General features: G+C 51.0%; 1 long non-coding RNA gene across 2 annotated transcripts; it reads right to left on the minus strand.

Moving 5' to 3' along the window:
• Positions 1-5878: 5878 nt before the first annotated feature.
• On the minus strand, positions 5879-18553 carry LOC113910389. 2 transcript variants are annotated; one of them, XR_003516026.2, is made up of 3 exons: positions 18514-18553; positions 6494-6712; positions 5879-6141 (listed from the first exon to the last, which is right to left on the minus strand). It is a non-coding gene; the product is annotated as an uncharacterized LOC113910389 (long non-coding RNA). The 2 variants fall into 2 exon arrangements; XR_003516027.2 differs by lacking the exon at positions 18514-18553 and adding an exon at positions 16747-16760.
• Positions 18554-22321: the final 3768 nt, after the last annotated feature.

Below are 22321 nucleotides of genomic sequence, written 5' to 3' on the forward strand. Positions count from 1 at the left end.
TTGTAGGGAAGTCATGAAAATGAAATGAGGTGGCATGTACAGCGTGCTGTCACTTACTGCCCAGCACCGGCTAGTATGTCAGAGCTCTCATTACTGCCGTGGGTAATAACCAAAGTTAATGCTATTTGGAGCGAAAGGCAGATTCTGGGTCCCTGGGACATCCCGTCCACCTCCAGGGGCCCCTCTGCCTGGCTGTGCCTCCTTCACATTCCAGCCCCCAGGCCTGCCCCAAACCCTCCCCCTTTGCTGCGTCTTCAGTAAACACCACAGGCATTTAAGGGGTCTGCAGTCTTAGCTGGGCTAAGAAACAGTGATCCGGTCCCAGCTCTCATCTCCCTGGGGGAAGGAACCCAGGCCCCAAGGGAAGGAGGTACTTGCCAGAGGGCTCAGTAACTGCAGCTCTCAGACCCTGAGGGGCGTGTGGAGTGGGGGCAGCGTTCTGTGGTTTCCAGAGTGCCATTTCCTCCCCCCCTAGTCTGGCACAGAGTTGGCTGCTAAAATGCTGCTGAACTTCTTCTCTGTTTTCAAAAAAACAATGACCTTTCTGAGTCAACATCATTTTCAACACACTCATAAAAGAGAAGCATAACTTTCAGGTCTCTCTTCTCTGAGCTGGAAGGAGACCTTGGGGCAAGGAAATTTTCCACCGTGGGCTGGGGCTTGGAACAGAACGTGGAGCAGGCTGTCCAAGCCTGCCCAGGACAGTGCACAGGTGAGCTCTGTGGGAACAAGCCAGGCGCTGCCCCTCCCAGCTGTCCGGCCGGCCCTGCAGGTAAGAGGGGGCTGGGGGCAGCTAAGACATCAGACAGGTGTATCGGGCTGGAGTTCAGCCCTGAGGAGGAGAAGCAGGGTAGGACACCTGAGCCAGACACCAAGGAACCAAGAATGAGAGAGAGATGGAGTTGAGCCAGCCGGGAAGGAGCTAGGGAGGGGACAACTCAAGGGGCAGCCATAGGAGTAGAATAGCAGGTAGGACTCTTCAAGGGCTCATGATGAACATCAGCTCCTGTGACCCTTAGAGCACCCCTATGAGGGAGGCTCTCTTCTCATACCCTCTTCACTGCTGGGATCAAGGTTCTGTTTTAAACATCACACAGCCCCCCTTGATCTAAAAGAAAGAAAAACGTTCAAGTGCTCAGTTGAGGGTGGGACAAGGGAGTGGGGCTTAGAGTGCAGGGAAGTCTGCATGAGCCCAGCCTGAGATGCTCGTGCCTTTGGGGTAAAGCATTGAGTGAGCATGCAAGAAGGGAAGAGGAAGAGGGAGAATGAGCTGTTCTCTACCTGGATGGGCGGTGATCAGACACACTGCCTGCCCTTCCCTAGCAGAGTTCTGGGCCCCCCCTGAACTGGGTTAGATCTAACTGAAAAAGGCAGGTTCTGGCTAAGAGATGTGGCAGCTGCTCAAGAAAAACCTGAGAGGCTCCCCGATGGGGAGGACCTGAGTGGTTTTTCTTTTAACCCAGTCAACAGTCTGGATTTTTTTTTAACTCCAAGGAATCCATTTTATGAGACCAGGGTTAGGGAGACAGGGTGAAGGTCAAAGCTGTCAGCTTACCCAGGCAGCAGGCTTTTAACATGTATTATATTTTTTCTGTGGGGCTTGATACAGGCAAAAGTTCATAAAGATTAAAAGGGCAAGGAACCTATACACTGTAATGGCAGACTTCATCTGGAGAATTCCTGATGTTAGTTGGTATAGTGCATTCACTGCTTTAATGGCCCCAACTACACACACACACACACACACACACACGCACACACACACACACACACCCCACATCCACAGCCATTGCTATATGACTTTCACTGAAAAGCTGGAGATGATTTCCCCATCCTTAACTCTGGGCTAGTTTTATGACTTCCCCTGGCCAGTGGAATACAGCCGAAGTGATCCATTGTCATTTTCAAGTTGGAGCCTCACTGGCGTGAGCAGATCCCAACTACCTGCTGGGGAATGAGAGACACAAGGTGCAGAATCCAGTTGCTTCAGTTACCAAAGACGAGGCCATCCTAGATCAGCCAGTAGCCAGCCGACCCCAGACTTGAGAGAACCCCAGCCAAGAACAGCCTGGCCTCCCTGAGGCTGAACCCATACCTGACAGCAATCAGCAGTGTTGTGTGTCTAGGAGGTTTGGGGGTTGTTTCTAATACAGCATTACTGTAGCAATAGATGACTGATACAATGTATTAGTTTTCATCTGATACTTGGGCATGAAGAGCTACAGTCCCTAATGCTCCCCATCACAAGTATGGCTCTCTAAGAAAACTTGGCCAGAAAATACTTGGAAGACACAAACTGTTTGTTGGCTCCTAAATTTTAAATTAAGGCTAAGACCCTTTTTCTGCATTCAGAGACAACATACGACCTAAACAATCAATTATTGCACTAGTTAAACATTCTTAAATCAGTTGAACTTCCAGCTCATCTCTGCTTCCTCTCAAAAACTTTACTAAAATCACAGAAAAGAGGTTGTAAAAAGATAAATACCAAAAAAGGAGGGGTGGGGGAATGAAAGAGAAGCCAGAAATAAGATCTGAAGAAAAGTTTGGAAGGTAAGAAACAAGAGGCAAAACTGATGGAATGACACAGGTCTCAATCTTTTCTGTCTACAAGAACTTCCAAGGACTGAGCCAAAAGAGGGAAGCAGGTTGTGCACTGAAACTCAGGACAGTCTCAGGAATCGAAACTATCAGGCCGGGGTGCTGGGAGGGGCTGAAAATTACACACCCGATTGGAAGTCACGCTCCACCGTAGTGGAGGGGTAAGCCGGGAAAGAGGGAGGAGGGTGTCCACGAAATAGGGGAGCCAACAGAGGAGAAATGCCCCCAAATAAACAAATAAAAGCTACCAGGAAGATGCTGGAGGGAGGTCCGGGAGGGTCGCTGCACAATGGACCAGAAGACCTCCCTACCCCCGTTCTGATCAGAGCAGAAGGTAAAGAGCTCCAGAAAGCATGTGTCCATGGGAAGAAAATAAAACTGAACTACTATCTGATGTTTTAACCATACTTAGAGGAGCTTTGCAATTCTTTTGGAGAATTTGGAGGTCAATTAGTAATAGGAATAGAGAAAACTAAACGAACAACAAAAAAAGAGGAAATTATTATCTGCAGAAAAACTTGAAGTTATAGAAAAAAGGAAATGTGTTCATAGTACACTACGTACATGGCTCAGCTGTGAACAATATTTAAATCGTCATAGTAGTGTAAACACTGAATATTGATATACTACTAGCATTTGTGGTAGAACTATACTGGGAGGGTGGGGGGGCAGAAAATGCATGTGCGCATGTATAAGAAAGCTAAATGCTATCATGCAAAGCCAACAGATAATATTTACAATGGAAAAAACTCAGAAAATAGATGTATAATCACAGTATTCAAAAATATGGAGATGAAAAATGCAGAGAAAAGACGTGACTGCACACAGAGCTGCCTGCCCTCCGCTGTCCCTGACAGCCCCAGCAAGACCACGGCATGAGGCAGCAGCTTCTGACCATCAGCCCCGACCCGGAAGGATGGCAGGTCAGGTTCAACATCCCAAAGCAGTCCTCCAGGTCATTTCAAAATCAGGCTTCCTCCAATCGATCCCTCCCGGGGAGCTATCAGGCCGGCCACTTCCTGGTGTCAGCCAAGAGGAGGGAAGAAATTCATTTGCTGGGTCTGGTTGTGGCTAAATGAAATCAAAGACAGAGGGGGCACCTTCTGCGAAGGAGAGGAACCGTTCACCAGGGACAGCCACAAAGGACAGACAGGAGGAAACGTGAAGGAAGGCAGAGACTAGGAAACCCTCAAAGCTACCCCTCCTCACCTCACAGATGGGGGAAACCAAGGCACAGAGAGAGGAAACAATTTGCTCAAGGTCACTTAGTCCTTTAGGGAAGACTCTGAATTATAATGATAAAACCCAGCACTTATAAAGTGCTTACAGTATACAAAGCCCTTAATATATATGTACTCCCCCAAAACTGTGATCCAAGGATCCCTGTATATTATATGAGGATCTCCATTTTACAGATGAAGAAACTGAGGCTCAGAGGTTTAATTAAGTCCTTCAATATCACAAACATCTAGTATGTGGGAAAACTGGAACTGGAACACCATCTGATCACGGCAGTCAAATTCCTAAGCCATGGATCTTAGCACAGGACTACGCTGCCTCTTGGAGTTAGAATCAGGTATCCCTTGCTATAAGCCAGGGCCCAGCCTGCTGCCCCCCAATGCACAGTTGTGCCCAAACCCTGCGTGGTTATGCCCCTGCCCTCCCTCTGTGGGGCATATCTGTTTCTCCCTTCATCTTTGTCAGTCCCTTTCTATATTTCCTTCTCCATGAGTGTCCGTTTCCATCACTGCCTCTCCCTGTGTCTCTTTATCACTGTTTCTCTGTCTGTATGTCAGTGTTTAGCTTTGTTCTGTGTGTGCGTGTCTCTGGTGTTTATGTGTATCTGTCTGTCTCTATCTCCCCCTGAATACCTGAGAAACAGCATTCTGTGGTGGATGGATGGATGGATGGAGGGAGGGAGGGAGGGAGGGATGGAGGGAGGGAGGGAGGGAGGGAGGGAGGGCGGGCTACCTCCATCCACAAACAGCAGACATGGGAATGAGCAAGCACATCCCAGCCCAAGGATCGCTGGCAGCCAAGTCTCACTGAGCCATTGATCTGTCTCACCCTCTAATGCCCTCCCTCCCCAAGGCCTGTGCATTCCATTTCCGTCTTAACCCAAAGCTGCTTCCCCAGGGCTTGGTGGCTTGCATACAGTTTTATTGTTGATACAGATCTTTATCTGCCTTGGGCTTATAACTGACATTTAAATTACTCTGCAAACAACGAATCAATATTTATGGATTCTTGGACCGGTGCATTTGCCAAACCTGGTGTCCTAAGTTTCTCCCAGGCCAAAGGGGGACATGAGTCAAGGTCAAGGCTTTATCTAATTAGAAATGGGGGACCTGGGTCTGCCTCTAAGCAAAGGTCTCGAATCAGAGTACAGCTGGGTGCTCCTAGACCATCTAACTAGAGCAAGGCAGCTTGCCATGGGAAACGCAGTTCACTTCACAAACAGTGGGCATTTCCTGTGTGCAAAGCACCACGTTAAGCCTATAGGAGAGACAAGGATAATAAAATCAGGTCTACCCTTTAGAGGTTTCTACACTGGGAGGAGACAGAGGTACACATAGGTGACTACAAGCAGATTATACCAAAGTTTGCAACAGAGGTCCAAACCCAGTACGCGGGGAGACAAAGGAAAAGTGGAGGTTCCTGGAGGGCTCCCTGGAGGAGGAAGGACATTCCAGGAGAGGAAAACAGCCAGGGTCAATAAGACCCAGAGTTACAGAACAGGTTTCAGGGCTGAAAGAGCTTTGTGGGTAAAGTGTCATAGAAAGGTAAACTGAGGCCTGAACCTAGCGAACTCGGGACACCAAACTGAGGCTCATGGCTTGCCTCCTGTGGGCAAGAGCCATGGGAGGTCTTTGAGATAGGGAAGCACCCCGAAGGAGCTGTGCTTTGAGTTCTCTGGAAGCCGTGGGAAGCATGGCAATCAGTGGGAAGTGGGGCCTCCCAGGGGTGAGTGGGAGGGCCGGGCCCCTGGGGCGCTCCGTGGTAGAACTCCCCCCATCCCTAAGCCTCGCTCCCCAGGGTACCACAGGATGGCTGGGCCCTGTGTTTCTCCACCTTGTCAGCATGGCCCTCACCCGCCTTGAGAAAAAGAGCAAACATGAGATGGATGCTTCTGGGGCCTTTTGGAGCTGAGTTATGGAGCTGGCCTTCATCGTGAGGCCAGACCATTTATCACCCTGGTGAATTTAAGCTCTGGTTCCAGGAAAAAAGACAAGCAATCTCTTGTCCCTGCATCAGCACAGACATATACGTTCCCAGGCGACCATTTATTTGTCCAGCTGCCCTTACCGGCTCAGCTGCAGGGACCCTCAAGCTGCAACTTCCCTTGTGGGATCTCTCCCGGCGCAGCACACAGTCTGGGCATCTCAGGGGGTGGCGGCTGAGCTTCTGGAGTTTGGGGGGGAGGCTGTGCGATCTGGAGGTGCTGCAAGAGCTGCTTCTCCATTAGGCGCCCTGAGCACAGTACACCAGGCCCGCGATGCATGGGGAGACCCATGACCATGTTGAAAAACCTTTTAAAATCTGAAGAAGACAAACACATTCATCTTGAGACCAACAATGTCATAAAAATATAATTTTTAATAGTTTTTAATGAAGAAATGGGGCCCATGAAGGCCAAAGGCCCAGAGCCCATGAAAATCAGAATATGACCCTGCTGCCCAGACCAAGGCACCCAAGTTTCAATCTTCTTTCAGTGGAAATGGAAAGAGCCAAGCAGAGCTGGACTCAAATCCCACGTACATCCCTTGGTGGCTCTAATTCCCTCCCTGCACCTCGCTTTCCTCCTCTCTGAAATGGGCTAATGAGCTGCACCTCACAGGTGGCCTGAGGAAGCTGGAGCTGTGCACAGTGTCCAACAGAAAGGCACCCGTACCTCCAATTCGTGCCCACTTGCTCAAGTTCCATCTTCTCTGGGAAGTTGTCCTGGCCGCGCTAAGCCTCCATGTTGTCTGCTCCTGAATGTCTGGGGCTGTTGGTGGCAAAGAGGCTCCAGGAGCCTCAGCCTATCTCCGTGGTTCTCAGCTGGGCTGGATCCAGACCAGCAGGTGCTGGGTCTGGGGAGGCTGTCCGGGTCACAGCAGCTGTCACCCCCCTGAGAGCAGGAACCACATCTTACACATTCTGTTTCTGCAGCATCAGGCACAGAGCTGTACACAGGAGGGGTTCTGTGACCATTAGTTGGTCAAGGAATCTCTAAAATTTAGTGTTGAGGGTCCTTGTGGTTTTCTGTCATGCTTAAAACTCCTCATGGCTGCACACTTGGGCTTGCCCAACTTCCTGAGCCTGCCTTACAACCAATCTCCCTCCTCCAGGCTCTGGCCACATGCAAGCCTCAGGACCTTTGCACATGCTCTCTGCACCTCCAGGAATGCCCTTCTGCCCACAGTCTGCATGGCACCTCATTCCTCAGGTGTCATCTAGACATCACCTCCACAGAGGGGCCTCCCCAAAATGGATCCTTCCATTATTTCTTTTAGCTCTGAACCTGACCATGTCTTCATGGTACTCAACACAAGTTTACTGTCTCTCTCTCTCAACACATGAAAGTTCCTTGAGAGCAGAAACTTGGCCAATTTAAATCACTACTATTTTACATAACCTAACACAGGGACAAACTCTGAAAAATATTTGTCAAATGAATAAATGGATGAATAAATCCTTTGTCTTATTAGGAATATCTTATTACTCAAAAAAAAAAAGAGAGGGAGAGAAAAGAAGAATATCTTTTACTCTATTCTGAGCAGGTGCTGAGGCACCATGAGAGGTTCCTGGGCCCAGGCCCCCCTGTGCCTTAGCAAGGTGACCCCTGCAGCCTGAGCACTGGGCTTGGGTGCCCAGGTATGTGGGGGAGGGCCGGGACCCTGTCAGGGGTAGGGGGACTCCCAGACCCTGACCCCTCGCTTAAGGGGCTGATCCCCCACTAGGGGAAACAAGACATTTTGAGGGTCCAATATGGACCCTCCATGCACGGAATGCAATGCTGGGATTCTTACCAAACTTCACTAGACCCTTAGCCTGGCTGATTATCATATCCTTGTCTGAAAGAATTTGATTTCGCCCATTCAACCAACAAGTATCTATTAAGCTCCGCCAATGTGCCAGACACTGTGCTTAGGGGGACTATTCAGTGTTGAACAAAAGCAGCTACTTTCTGTTTGTGGTGAATAAAGAATATAGACGGCAGATCAATCGGAAAAAAAGTAAGTGGGGCAAGACACAACCAGAATATAAGATCTAGAAGGATTCTTAGACTTACGACTGACTAGTATGTGTCAGAATGGCCTGGAGTGCCCGTGACCCTCCTCGGAGTTCCTGGCCTGGGCCTTTCCACCAGACCCGACCACCTGACTGGAGGGCAGGTGTGGAGAGGGGAGGTGCCCATGCAGGGGTGAGGGGCAGGTGGGAGGAGCCCACATGCTCCACTGAGGGAAGAGCACTCTTTGAGTAAGGGTTACTACCTCGGGAGTCAAGGCTTATCTCTGTCCTCCCAGCTAGCCAAGTATTGTGGGGGTACACCCCCCGCCGCGCCCCTGCCCTTGGGCCCCGAGAGGATCAGGCAGAGAGCTGGGAAAGGTGCGTGAGGGCCTTGTCTGGGCCCTTCAGAGACAAATGCTGCCTTAGCCACCTGCACCTCCTGCCCAGTTGGGCTGCAGGCTTGTGTGTGAGTGTGAATGCGTGTGCAGATATACATGTGCGAGTGTGACTAGGAGTGTGTGTGCGTGTGTGTGAATAACCGTGGCTGGGTGTGTCTGAGTGTGACTGCGTGCGGATGTGTGTGTGCCTGTGCCGGCTGAGTGTGAGTGCACACAGCTGGGCCCCTCCCGCCCTCTCCCTCCTCTCTGGAAGGAAGCTGCAGGGAAGGGGCCAGATGGTCTCCTCTGACCTGCTATTTATCATCCCGGCAAAAGCTTATTCAGTTTAATGCTCTTCGGCAATTCATTTAAGGGCTCTGTTTGTTTCTGCTGATGAGGACTGTTAATTTGCACAGCGGTCTCATTAGGCCTAAACCACCAATTAATTCCTTTTGTTCTCATTAAATGGCTGATTCCTAAACATTTCTCGGACAACAATGGGCCTCCCGAGCAGAGCCGCCACCGCGAGGGTGGCGCGGAGCAGGTACGGATGGGGGGCTCTTCTGGTCCCCGTCCCCGGCACAGCCAGCCACCCCGGCCGAGCTTTGTAAACACTCGGGGCCTGCCAGCCACGGCCAGGCCCCAAATCCAGGCTCTGGACCGTCGCCTGGGAGGGTCGGGGCAAAGCAGGCAAAGGACAAGGGTGAGGTACCCAGCAGGGAACATCCCCTTGGCTCCCTGGGAGCCCCTGGAGCAGGCGATGGGCAGGTGTGTGCGCCCCCCTCCCCCTGCTGCAGTGACAGCCCTCAGCGGCGCTGAGCCTGCAGCTTTTGTCTGCTGGAGATGCCAGACTTATGCCCTGGAGTCTGGGGCACAGAAGCAGGTGGGGTGGGAGGGTGGGTGGTCCTGAGGTTGCATCAAGCCATCCGCCGGAGTCCCTGTGTGGGCTGAGCGAGATCACCCCCACCCCCTCTGGGGCTCAGTTTCCTCCTCGGAGCAGAGGGCGTTGAACTACCAGCACGATGTTTATTTCCAAACCGCTGAGCCATTTTTTAATCGATTGCAGGCTCACACAGATGCCCCATGTATACAGTAGCTAAAAGCTGAGCTGCTCTAGTTGGAGTCCCCCTCTTTTGGTCTCCCCTTTGCAAGGCGCTCCCCCTCTTCCCCATCCCCTCCCCTCCATAGAGGGGCGTTCGGGGATTCTCCTGAGTACGCTGCAGGGCTCCTAGCGTGGAAGCCTCTGGACTAGCTAGCCATTCTCTGGGGGTCCCAGGGCCGGGTTCTCAAGGAGCTTCAAGGGCCTGGACCCCCACTCAGTTTCCCCTATGTTAAGGCAGCGAAGTGGTTGCCAACCCTGCCCTGCTGAGAGGAAGGCAGGGTCATGGGAAGTGGGAGTGAACGAGATAAGGCACGGCCAGCACCACAGAAAATTCCAGCGAGGTACAGCTGGATGGGCACCCAGAGCTTGAGTTCCCCACACCACCACTTCCTAGCTGTTACTTAACCTCCAGGTTTCCTCATCTGTAAAGTGGGGATAAGAGAAGTACCTCCCTCCTCGTGATGGGATGAGGATTAAATTAGTCAGTACCCAAGTGCTTGGCAGAATTCCTGGCATGTAGTAATTGCTCTAATAAATGTTAGCTAATAGATACTCCTAATTCTTAGTAACCAGACAATGACCTGCCTCGCTTCCTTTTTCAGCCTTACACGCACCGCCACCCCCAACACACACACACTCCTTCACTCCTCCCTCACTCCAACCTGCCAAGCTGTAGCCAGCTCCCATCCCCTGGGCTGTTCTGTGTCAGCTCATTGGACCCTCACCCCCACATGGAGTTACCAGATTTAGCAAATACGAAGATAAGATGCGAGTTAAATTTGAATTTCAGATAAACAATGGAAAATTTTTTTATATAAGTATGCTCCAAATACAAGATGGGTTATACTTATCCTGAAATTATGTACTTATCTAGAATTAAAATGTAGTGGGGCATCTGTATTTTATCTGGCAGCCCTACGCCCAACCCATGTCTGGTGAACTTCCACTCATCCTTCCACACTCAAATCAAGCAACACCTCCTCCAGGAAGACTTCCCTGATGGCCTGTTGATGCAGGTTCCCCTTGTTCGTGCTCTCACGGTTCCCTGAGCTGGATGACCCCTACCCAGCTCTGATCACCACTGTTCACAATGCTTTGTAATCAGTAATTCACATGTCCATCCCTCCCGCTATCTTTTGAGCCCCTTGGGGTGGTGCGGAAGGAATTCATCTAGTACACCCTTCTCCAAACCTGTTCGCCTCTGTTTCCCATATTCAGTGTGCTCTGTATGCGGACAGGGAGCTCCTTTCTGTCCCCACCACCCGTCCAGGGATGGCAACCAGGAGATGGGGCCAGGGCGGAGATTAGTTTGCCAACCAACATGTCCATTCTCCTTCTTCCTTAGTCACAAAGCTCTGTCTAGGACAGCATGGCACCCAGCTTAAAGACATTCCCCAGCCTCCCTCGCAACTAGGCAAGGCCATGTAATTAAGTGACAGTCAATGAGTGTTGTGTAGGAATTCCAGGAGGGCTGAGAGGTGGTGGCTTTGTCCTTCCCCTTCCATATTTCCTGTTGCTTGGAATGCAGATGTGCTGGCTGGAACTCCAACAACCATCTTGGACTATGAGGTGAACTTGAGGATTGTGAAACAGAAAGATAAAAGGAGCCGGGCCTGGATTACTTTATGGAGTCAGCATTCCAGCCCTTTCTCCTATACCACTGGGGCCTGTGAAATTTTACTCTACTTGCAAGCTAACAGGTTAGCCTGTCCCAGTTTTGTGGATGCTAGCAGAAGACACTAGCCTCCCAGGTCAGAAAAAAAGGGACTTTATCATCCATGACACAGCAGGCAGCATGAACTGCATGTTCACGTCTGTTCCCATTAGGTCCGCTTGTCCCTGATCCCCTTGGGGCCATGTGGAGCCGTCCATGCAGATGCTGCAGATGCAGTGGATTTGTGTCCCAGCTGCAGAACCTCGAGCTTTATAATGGGGCTACTAGCAAACCTGCCCAACCTTTGCCCCTTTGACACATTATCCTTCCTGGAGAGCCAAGAAATCTACCCTTTGACTCTCAGAACGGTGTTCTATCTATCTTCCAAGTCTCTTCGCTATAAAACATGCTTGAAAACATGGTCTGGAACAGAAGCTGCCCGGGGCTCTGCTTGTAAGGTGTGACAAACCGTAGGAGGCCCACGGAGCACAGTCTGCCCCTGTACCTGCAGAGGTCTCTCGGGAGAGCGACAACTCCTGTGTTGAAGCCGCCATCATTCAGCTGTTCTGTGCAGCTGAACCAGACTGTAAATGATACAAGAAAGCTTGTTCTGTGTTCTTTTAAAGCTTGTATCTGTGTGTTCTCTGCGCAAGGGAGCCCTATAGGAAAACACCCTACCCCAAGCTGCGCCCTCAAACCAGCACATTTGTCTTTAACAAGCCTACAATAAAGCAACGACTGCATTCATTATGGAAAGACTCATCTTTTCCTCCCCGTTTAATCATCAAAGACCTAGAAGAACCATGATGGACCTCAGAACAGCCACCTCAATATGACTGTGCTTCAGAGTGTCTGGCTACATTTCCGCCGGCGTGGAATACCTGCCCCGGGGTGAATACACGGCTCATGGTGAGGAATTGTAGAAATAACTCAAGAAAGCACATTATGACTCTGTTGGCCCCCATAGCAGAATGACAGTGCTGTCTGCCCTGATTCCCGTCTTTTTGGCAACAGCATCCTCACTGCTCTGGGGAGAGTCCCTCCAGCTCATCTAACTGGTGAGGTTGTGGAGGAGACAGCCAACCAGAGTACCCAGACCTGGCCACAGTGCCGGGGTGGGCGCGTGACTCATCCTGAGCTGACAGAGGCCTTTCCAGGCACCACTGGATTTGAGACAAGGACAGAAAGTCTGGATGGGAGTTACGGTGGTCAAGGTGCTCAATCCTGTCAAGAAAACCAACCTGGGAGGTTAATGCTGAGGTGAGATGAGAGAATGCAAGGGTTCTGTTGGTGACGGTGGTCAGATGCCTGGGGGGCCAATGCCCTATGCTTTCCCAAGGTCAATCCCGTAAGTCAGTGAAGCCCCTCTTTTGCCAGATTGGTTAGAAATGGATCACCATGAATTGCAACTTAGGATCTGAAGGACCCAGGTGGGTCTGGGGACTTGAGACAGGCCAACTGGCCTCCTCCGTCCACTCCATGTCAGCCTTTGGCGGAAGGCAAAGAAACACATAACCAGCCCACCTATGCTGATGATCTGTGTACGACACCATAGAGACCACACCAGTGGAGGCGTGCCTCAGATCACAAGGTTAAGAGAAGATCAGAAAGCTCCCAGCCCGTCTCCATCCCACGGTGATTGAACCCATGGAGTGAACCAGGAAGGGAGGCCTCGGCTGACTTCTGTTACCTGCTGGCGTGAACCCAGTCTCAACCCGAGCCCATCAAAGCCCGCCCCAGGAAAGCAGGTGCTACGTGCTCGCTCCACATTATTAGAATTCATTTCCATATGTTCCTTTCGTCTTCTCTCCAGGATAATTGTTCTTCTGGGGCTCAGGGCGTGGGAGGGCAGGAGGTGTGCACTCCTGTTTATCAACTCACTAAATGCCTGCTTTAAGTTAAACCCACACCACATGCTGGCTCACACAGGAATAATATTAAGACCGACTGTTTGCCTGCCTTCTACTATTAATGCCAGTCTGATTTAAACCTGCTTTTCTTTCTCATCTGGGGACACCCATTCTGGAAACTTTGAGCAATAACCTAGTTCCTACAGCTCCCAAGTTTGGGAGCCTCTCCTCAGCTCAAGAGGACAGAGATTGGATGGTCCCTTTGTATCCTTTACTTTTTCTTTTTTTAGATTTTATTTATTTATTGGACAGAGAGAGACAGCGAGAGAGGGAACACAAGCAGGGGGAGCGGGAGAGGGGGAAGCAGGCTCCCTACTGAGCAGGGAGCCCGATGCGGGGCTCGATCCCAGGACCCCGGGACCATGACCTGAGCCGAAGGCAGACGCTTAACGACTGAGCCACCCAGGCGCCCCTGTATCCCTTACTCTCAGCCAACCCTATTCCAACAGTGTGTCTGCTTCGTCATCAGCAAGCCACCATGGTGCCATCTCCGCTCTGGGCTCAGTGCTCAATCCTTCACATCCATCGCCTCCTCTCATCTGACCTAATCCTCCCAATAAACCTGAGAGAGGTATGATCAGCACTTTCCAGAGGAGAAAACCGAGGTTCGGAGAGGGAAGCAGAGTGTCCTGTTCAAGGTCATGCCTCTGGCAGGTGGAAACACTGGCCCTCCTGCCCCCACATTAAGGCCACATGCTCTCCCCAGTGGTTTGCCATCAATCTGGTTTCGATTTTCAGCTGCTCCCCCACCTGACCTGTGGCCCACGGGGCAGGATCATAGCTATTCTGTACGCACAGGATCCAGCCTTAAATGCGGACCCTACCCGTGGCCACTCCCCTAGAGGGATGTGATCCACAGGAACACAGAGTCTGTTGCCGCCCCCAATCTGAGCTTCAGTTGCTTCCATTGACTGAAATGTGCCCATCAATCCTTTGGGCGAAGGCGTATGGTCCCTTGACATCCCCTTCGAAATGTACAGATTCTCCATGTATCAGTTATCTATCACTGCCAAACAAACAGTCCCAAAGCTTAGTGGATGGAGTCAAACAAGCACCATTCTGTGGCTCAGCAATTTGGGCTGGGCTTTTCTGGGTGGTTCTTCTGCTGGTTTCTCCTGGGATCACTCACGCAGCTATACTCACCAGCCGGCTGTCCAGGGCTGAATGATTTAAGATGACCGTGATGTGGTGGTTGGTTCTCATTGTCACCTGGGGCTCTAACCAGTGACAATGGAAGTGGCAAGACCTCTGGAGGCCTAAGCTCAGAAATCCCATGGTACCTCTTCCATTTGGTTGGAAATGTGGTCAGTCAGAGTGAGCCGTGGGAGTGGAGAAATAGACTCCCCTTCTCAGTGGTGTGAAGGAGCCTTACATACAGAGATGGGAGGACTTTGGTTTTGCAACCTGCCACTCACAAGAAGGTTAGTGCCTCTAAAGGGGGTTTTCTCAACCTCACTACTACCAACGTGTTGGGACAGAAAATTCAGACGATTCTTCCCTCTGGGGGCCGTTCTGTGCACAGTAGGGAATACAGCAGTGTCTCTGGCCTTGCCCACTAGACGCCAAGACCATCGCTTCCACCCTGCACCCAGCAGTGACAACCAAAACCATCTGCAGGCCTTGCCTGATATCTGCTTGGGGGCACTGTCCCTGTTTGAGGACCACCGCTCTAAACCGAGGGCGCCAGAGAAGCAATTCACTCAGCCCCTCTCAGGGGGTCCCCCTGGGGCCTAGGACGTGCTGTCCTCAGAGCTGACCAGTCAATAGAGAGGGGACGTGGGGTGGGAAGCAAGAGGTGCAATTTGGAAAGGCAGCCCCCATCTTTGCCCGCGCTGCTCAGCACAGACACTCATGCCCAGGTCAATGCCAGGAGGCGCTGTCTCAGTCCCGCCAGCCTGTGGCAGGGGAAGGAGCCCTGTGCAGTGGGTCTGACCCTGGCTGTGTTCTTGCCCCCTGTGTGCTCACCAAGAGCCTCTCATTGAGCTGCCCCCTGCCCCACCAGCTCACTTGGTAAGGCCAGGGGAGTCCAGCTGGAGGGACTGGCCGTCACTGTCGCCAAGCTCCTGCCGGCCCTCTCCCCAGGTGGGCTGGGGCCCATCCTAAGTGGATGGAGCCCTGGAATCACAGACCTGCTGCCAACCTGCCCACGAGTGGCATCGCTGCCTGAGGTCCGCACAGCTGATCATCCAGCAGTTGCGGCCAACTCCACCTTCAAAGGACGCACTCACCCTGCTCCCATGGCTACCACTTGTTACCGGGCTCTGCGTGCCTCAACTACAGAGTCTTCCCTCTGGGCTTCCTAGTCCCTGGCCCTTGCTACTACCTTCTGGGTTCCATCCAGCAGCTATCTGGTCCTGTTAGAACATAAGTGTGCCCACGGCACATTCCTGTTCAAATCTCTAAGGGTTCCTCTGTTCTCGGAGATGAAACCCAAGTCTTCACTGTGTACAGCGTAGAAGGCCCTGAAGGACCTGGCCCTTATTGCTCCTTGACTTGACCTCTTACCTCCCTTCACCTGGCTCACTCTGCTCTGGCCACATTTTCCTTGCTGTTCTTCAGACACACTCCTGCCCCAGGGCCTTTGCACTCGCCCTTTTGTCTACCATGCTCTTCCTCCACATATTCACAGGTTCCCTCTTCATATCCTCTGGTGTTTTCTCAAAGTCAACATTTCAGAGGAGCTTCCTCTGGTCCTTCTTTCAAAAGTGTCACTCACATTTCCTTCCTCAGCTGTATTCTGTCCATAGCACTTGCCATATTCTGACATATGATCCATCCTATTTTATGTTTGTTGTCTACCTCCCAATGGAGCTCCACAAGGGCAGGGATTTGGTTTCTTCATTCACTGCTGTATTCCCCAGTTCCTAAAACAGTGCTGGGCACATAGATGGGGCTCAATACAAATTTGCTTAATAAGTGATTGATTGATTAATTGATTGATTAAATGAATAAATAAATCCCTGCAGGATAGAATGCCTACAGGATCTGGAACCAGCCTGAGTTTTTTAGGCCCCCTTGGGCATGGTGTCTGGGTGACCTGGAGGACCTCATTTCAGCCTCAGGTCTCTTGCCCCCACCCCAGCCAGGCCTTCCAGGCTCCAGCTCCCTTTTCCTCCTTCCCTGCCCCCCCATGCCCCCCAGACTCTCCCCTGCCCTCTGCTAGGAGCCTAGCAGGCCTGGCTGTGATGTCTGTCCAGTTCTACCAGCCCTGAGATGACAGGCCACACGGGGGTTCCATCTAGGGAACTCTGAGGCACCTGGTACTGGGCAGGGAGGAGAGGGGAGGAACCAGGCTGGAGGGGGTGATTTTACAGAGCAAAGGTGGGGGGCAGAAGGACACATCACAATTTGGCCAAAGTGGGGGCTGGTCCTGACACCCACATCCTCAGCCACATGTTACAGGTGCAAACACACACACGCGCACACACACACACACACACACACACACACATCCCCAGCGTCAGTCCCTCCTTCTCTCTCCAGTGTCTCCCACGCCTTTCATAGACTGAGAAGTGGCTCAGGGTGCCGGCCACCCAGCCCCAAGTGGGGCATGAGGAGCCAGAGCAGGACACCGCATGCTCTCAGCCCTCTCCGGAGGGTGACTCTCCGGCATGTTCTAGGCAAGGAAACACCCAGAAGGACTCCTTTGCTTTTTGACCTTAAGCTCATACGCCCTATTTGAAAATGTTTACACCAGCATTTACTTGCTTTTATAATTAAAAAGGAAACTAGTTAAATATTAGATAAAACAAATGATTGTGAGAGAAAAGAAGTTGATTTTTTTTTAAGTAGAAGGAGAGAGACAGAGAAAGGACCGAAGGACAGGAAGGGGGGGGCTAGCTCCCGGTCCCATGCGAGACAGTGGGTGCCCCCATCCCCAACACTGACCACACGTAGACGCTGGAAAGGGCTCCTTCTGCTGATGCTGCTCTGTTCACGCTCACTGATGGGGTAGACAGAAAACGTGTATTACGGCCACGTGTTCACTGAGCTCCCTCCAGCCGGCCAGGCCTCCCCCCACACCTCCCATCCTCCACTCAGCTACCCATTCTCGCTCCTCCAGGACAGGTGGCTTCTTCTGGGGAGGGAGGGGGCTCGCTTGACGCATAAGCAGCACAGCTGAGGGCGAGGGTGAGGGAAGAGGCAGAGAGAAGGCCCTGGGCTGGGGGGACAGGGGCCCGGGGGACTCGGGGGGGCGGGGGAGTGCTGCACCAGGGGAGCGGGTAGGAGAGCAAAGGAGGCTTACTAAGTGTTGCTGTGGACTATGCATTTGGGAAGCTCTCTTGATATCCTTTGAGAAACTTAAGTAAAGAATGATTTTTTTTTTTTAATTACTGAGAATTGTTGAACTCTTCTTCCTAAAGGTCACACTCCCCGAGGCTCCTAAGGACGACACAAGTATTTAAATAGCGCCTTCGCCTTCGGGTTGACGGAGGCTTTGCACGTATTAGCTCACAGCCACAACAAACCCAGGAAGCAAACAATGTCATTACCTCCAATTTTCAGGTCAGGAAGCTCAGCCTCAGAGCAGGACAACCAGAATCAGAAGACTGAGCAAGGGAGAAGTGGAGCCGGGCTGTGCCCCCCAAGTCCCGTGTGCCTCCCACAGCACACACTGCCTCCCTCTGACCTGTGAGCTCGGAGCAGTGGTCCCTGGTCGTGGGCACAGCAGAGTCACCTGGAAAGTTTGCAGAAAAGGCACATTCCCTGGTTTCTCCCTCCCCCGCTAAGAGATTTGGATTCAGTAGGTGTGGGGCAGGGCCTGGGCAAGAGGATTTTGATCAAGTGAAAATCTCATGTTAAGTAAAAGCAATCTTGAGCAAAAGGAACAAAGCTGGAAGCATCGTGCTCTATTACAAGCTATGGTAAGCAAAGTGGTAGGTACTGGCATATAAACACGTAGTTCAACGGAAAGGAGTAGAGAGCCCAGAAAGAAAACCATGCATATATGATCAACGAATTTTCAACAAAGGCACCAAGAATACTCAATGGGGAAAGAATAGTCTCTTCAGTACAGGGTGTTGGGAACACTGGCTATCCATATACAAAAGAATGAAGTTGGGTCCTTATTTTACATCATATACAAAAATCAATTCAACATGGATTAAAGATTTAAACATAAGATCTGAAACCATGAGAAAAACTCCCTGACATTGGTCTCGGTGATGATTTTTTGGATTTCCCACCAGAAGCACAGGCAAAAACAAAAACAAACGGGACTACAACAGACTAAAAAGTTTCCAAAGGAAAAAGTGACCTACTTATTGGGAGAGAATATTGATGAACCAAATATCTGCTAAGGGGTTAATATGCAAAATATATAAGGAATTCATACAACCCAAGAGCAGAAAAACAAACAATTCAATTTTAAAATGGGCAAAGGAGGGGCGCCTGGGTGGCTCAGTCGGTTAAGTATCCAACTTTTGATTTCATCTCAGGTCATGCTCTCAGGGTTGTGAGATCAAGCCCCACCTTGAGCTCCGTGCTCAACAGGGAGTCTGTTTGAGATTCTCTCTCTCCCTCTCCTTCTGCCTTTTCCCCAGCCCTCTCTCTCTCTGTCTCTCTTGCTAAAATAAACAAATAACTCTTAAAAATTAAAAAACAAAAAATAAAATGGGCAAAGGATCTGAACAGACATGTTTCTAGAAAACATACCTGTGGCCAACAAGTACATGAAAAGGTGCTCCATATCACTCATCATCAGGGAAATGCAAATCAAAACCACAATGAGGTATCACCTCATATGTGTCACAATGGCCATTATTAAAGTCAAAAGATAAGTGTTGACAAGGATGTGGAGGAAAGGGAACCCTTGTACCCTGTTGGTGGGAACATAAATTGATGCAACCATATGGAAAACAGTATGGAGGTCCCTCAAAATAACAAAGAAAACCCCAGAATTGTCATAGGATCTAGCAATCCCACTTCAGGGTGTATATCCGAAGGAAATAAAATCACTATCTACAGGGCGCCTGGGTGGCTCAGTTGGTTAAGCGACTGCCTTCGGCTCAGGTCATGATCCTGGAGTCCCGGGATCGAGTCCCACGTCGGGCTCCCTGCTCAGCAGGGAATCTGCTTCTCCCTCTGACCCTCTTCCCTCTCGTGCTCTCTATCTCTCATTCTCTCTCTCTCAAATAAATAAAATCTTTAAAAAAAATCACTATCTACAAAAGGCATCTGCAGTCCCATGTTCATTGCAGCTTTATTCAGTAGCCAAGAAATGGAAACAGTGTAAGTGTCCATCGACAGATGAGTGGATAAAGAAAGATGTGGCATATATAGACAATGGAATATCACTCAGCCTTAAAGAAGAAGGGAAGCTTGCCATTTGCAACTCCACGGGTGGACCCGGCAGACATTACATTAAGTGAAATAAACCAGACACAGAAAGACAAATATCAAATGATCTCACTTACATTTGGAATCTTAAAAAAACAAAACAAAACAAAACAAGTTGAGCTCATCCTAACAGAGAGTAGGATGGCAGTTACCAGAGGCTGGGAGATGGGGGAAAGGGGAGATATTAATCAAAAGGTACAAACTTTCAGTTACAAAATGAGTAAGTTCTGAAGACCTGGTATACAGAATGGTGACTACAGTTAATAATGATGTATACTTGAAATTTGCTAAGAGAGTAGATCTCAAGTGTTTTCAAAACACACACACACAAATAATATAACTAATGTGAGGTAATGGATATGTTAATTAGCTGGATGGTGGTAATGGTTTCACAATGGATGCATATATCAAAACATCACATTGTACACCTTAAATATGTATGATTTTTATTTGTCAATCAGACTGCAATAAAGCTGGGGGGAAGATTTAATGTAGATTGGCCCCGAGACCAAACTTGAAGAAACACTGAGAGGTGTGGGGATCACGGAGTTCTAGAGTGGGCTGGGTCACTCCCCCAAGCACAGGGGTGGCCTCACGCCAGCAAGGGTCACTGGGGAGCCCTCCAGAGGCAGGCAGTTCTGATGACCTGAGCCAAGAGGCTGGGTCAATCACTGTGCCCACCACACTGCGGGTCCATGGAGCTCAGGGTAACGGGACACGTAGGCCATTTGAATGAGGGTCTTAGACCTGATGAGGGGAGATAGAGACTCAGGATCTCATTCCGTTGTGTTGGGAATAAGCAGTGACCACCTTCTGGGCTGGGAACTGGAAAGGGGAAGGAACACAGCCAAGTTCCAGTGGACGTGGTGTCTGTGCCTTTGATTCCAGAAGCCACTGTCATCAGAGTGTCCATGGACGTTCCGACTGTCCACTTTCCCACTCATTACTTCCTCTCGGTTCTTGCCAAGAGTTTAGGGAAGTTCCTTTTGACAAATCCCTCTGCTTTTTCTGCAAAGCACTTACCACAGAGGAATTTAATTCACTTGTGCACTCAGTTGCTGGTTTGCAAGTCCCATGTTTGCTCACTCACAATCCATTCCCATGTCCTCCTCGAAGGGGTGCTCCTGGAAAGCGAAAGCCCAGATGCACAGACTCCCTGGCCACGAGGGTCCCACGCTGATTTAGGTTCTGCTGATCGATGGGCTCATCTGAAACTCGAATTCAGAACAGAGTTAGAGGGGAGAGAAGCAAGCACGAGGCTCCACTTTGTTGTAGAGGCATCGGCGTTCTCGAGCACAGGAGAGGGGATTCCCTTCTTGGCTGCTGAATTCTGACTGCTTCGTTGTGCGATGCCAGTGTCCCCATGAGGACAGAGACCAAAGCTCTCCTGTCTACCACTGCATCCCCGTTCTCCAGCTGGAGCCTGGAATGTAGGCGGTGCACAGGACATGTCCGCAAGGTACTGACGGGATAAATAAAACACCAAATGAATAAAGGAGAGAAAGCCCAAGAAGGTAGCTGTTTCTCCTCTGGGCCAAACTTTCTAGCAGGAGACAGCCCCCAGAGTCTAGAGGGGACAGCCTGGCCCCCAGCCCTCTCCGCCTGCTGGATGCCCCCTCCCCTTGCTTGTGCGAGCGCAGGGGTGAGGAGAAGAGGGGAAGCAACTCCCTGTCTGCCCCTGGTCTCCGCTCCTCCTGCCACCACCCCCGCCCCCAGCAAAGCTGAAAATGTGCTGGATTTCACCTCCTCTTGGGCCCCAATCACTTCACCACAAAACAAACCCAGCCAGGGTGCCAATTGGTTCTACTGATTCGCAATTACAGGAATCAATTACGAAAAATATTACAACCCTTTCTAATCCCGGCCATAAAAAAATCACTCCACTTGCAAGGTTCGGAGTGGTCGGGGTCTGCCCTGGGCTTCAGAACTGCCCTGTCTCCCTCCGCAGCCATTGTACTCAGAGACCCCCGAGGCTGGTGGCTGGTGGCTGGAGACAGGGCCAGGGAAGGCGCAGGGTCCCCCGTGAAGGACTCCGCTGGGTCCTCATTAGCTCTGCCTCTCATCTGCCAAAATAAGACCCCAGCCCTTGAGGAAGTCTCTGAGTGTTTCTGGGCATCCTCAAGGGGTGTGTCACATGTGCCATGAACAAGCCCTTGAGTGCCATCGTGAGCCCCCACCACGCCCCCCTCCGAGCCGCTGGGGTCACCTAACTGGTGGGGCTCTCCCTGTGGGCAGGGCCTGTGGGCATACAGCTCACACCACCTGTAAGCCTGGGAAGTGATGGCAACGAAGGCCTCTAAGGCCAACCTCCTTCCAGTGGGCGGCGGGAGCTAGTGGATGAATAGTCCGGCCCTCTCTGTCAGCGCAGAAGATTCTGAGAGGCTCCTTGATGCCGCTCAGACATCTCAGCAGCACTGAGCTCCAGCCCTCCCCGCGGGGTCCTCCATGACACTGCCGTGCAAGGCGGCTTTCTCCTTCCAGCCTCCTCTCACTCTTGCTTCTGGGGTCATCTCCCAAATAAGCCACCTGCACTCAACTCCGGGTCCTGGGCTCTGCTCCCTGGAAACCCAGAACAGAGACCACTGCTCTGTTGATCTGGCCCCTTCACTGTTGCCATGACATCTCACAGGTACTGCCATATCCCCCCGATTCCGAGAAGCACCTGCATTCTCTGTGCAGGACCCCCCCCTTCTCACAGGCACTGCCCCCGGCCCCAGGTCTCAGAGTAGCACTGTTGAGCTGTGTGTGCAGAGGGAGGGGGTCTGTTCTGACCCAGGGCTCCCAAACAGAACTGCTGGGGCACCGTGGTCGCTCAGGTTTTAGCCCAAGGGACCCACACTTGAGTCCATGTAAACTGGGCTCAGAGAAAACATTCAGAATATCTACTTCCTTCCAAAAAGAAAGGCTTGGCCATTGGGTCAGGCTCCTATTTCCTTAGAATGAGGCTGTTCCAGGAGAACCTGTCCACCTACAAATGCATTTCTTGTTTATCCATCACTGGCATGACTGGACTCTAATCGCTGACACAAGTTAAATTCAAATTATGCTCCTTGAAAGAACGACACCAATTCTTAGATGGGCCAGAACTTTCCCACATACAAGAAGCCCTGCCTACAGAGGATCC

This window comes from Zalophus californianus, chromosome 6, assembly GCF_009762305.2.
Source record: "Zalophus californianus isolate mZalCal1 chromosome 6, mZalCal1.pri.v2, whole genome shotgun sequence".
Classification (NCBI taxonomy): Eukaryota; Metazoa; Chordata; class Mammalia; order Carnivora; family Otariidae; genus Zalophus; species Zalophus californianus.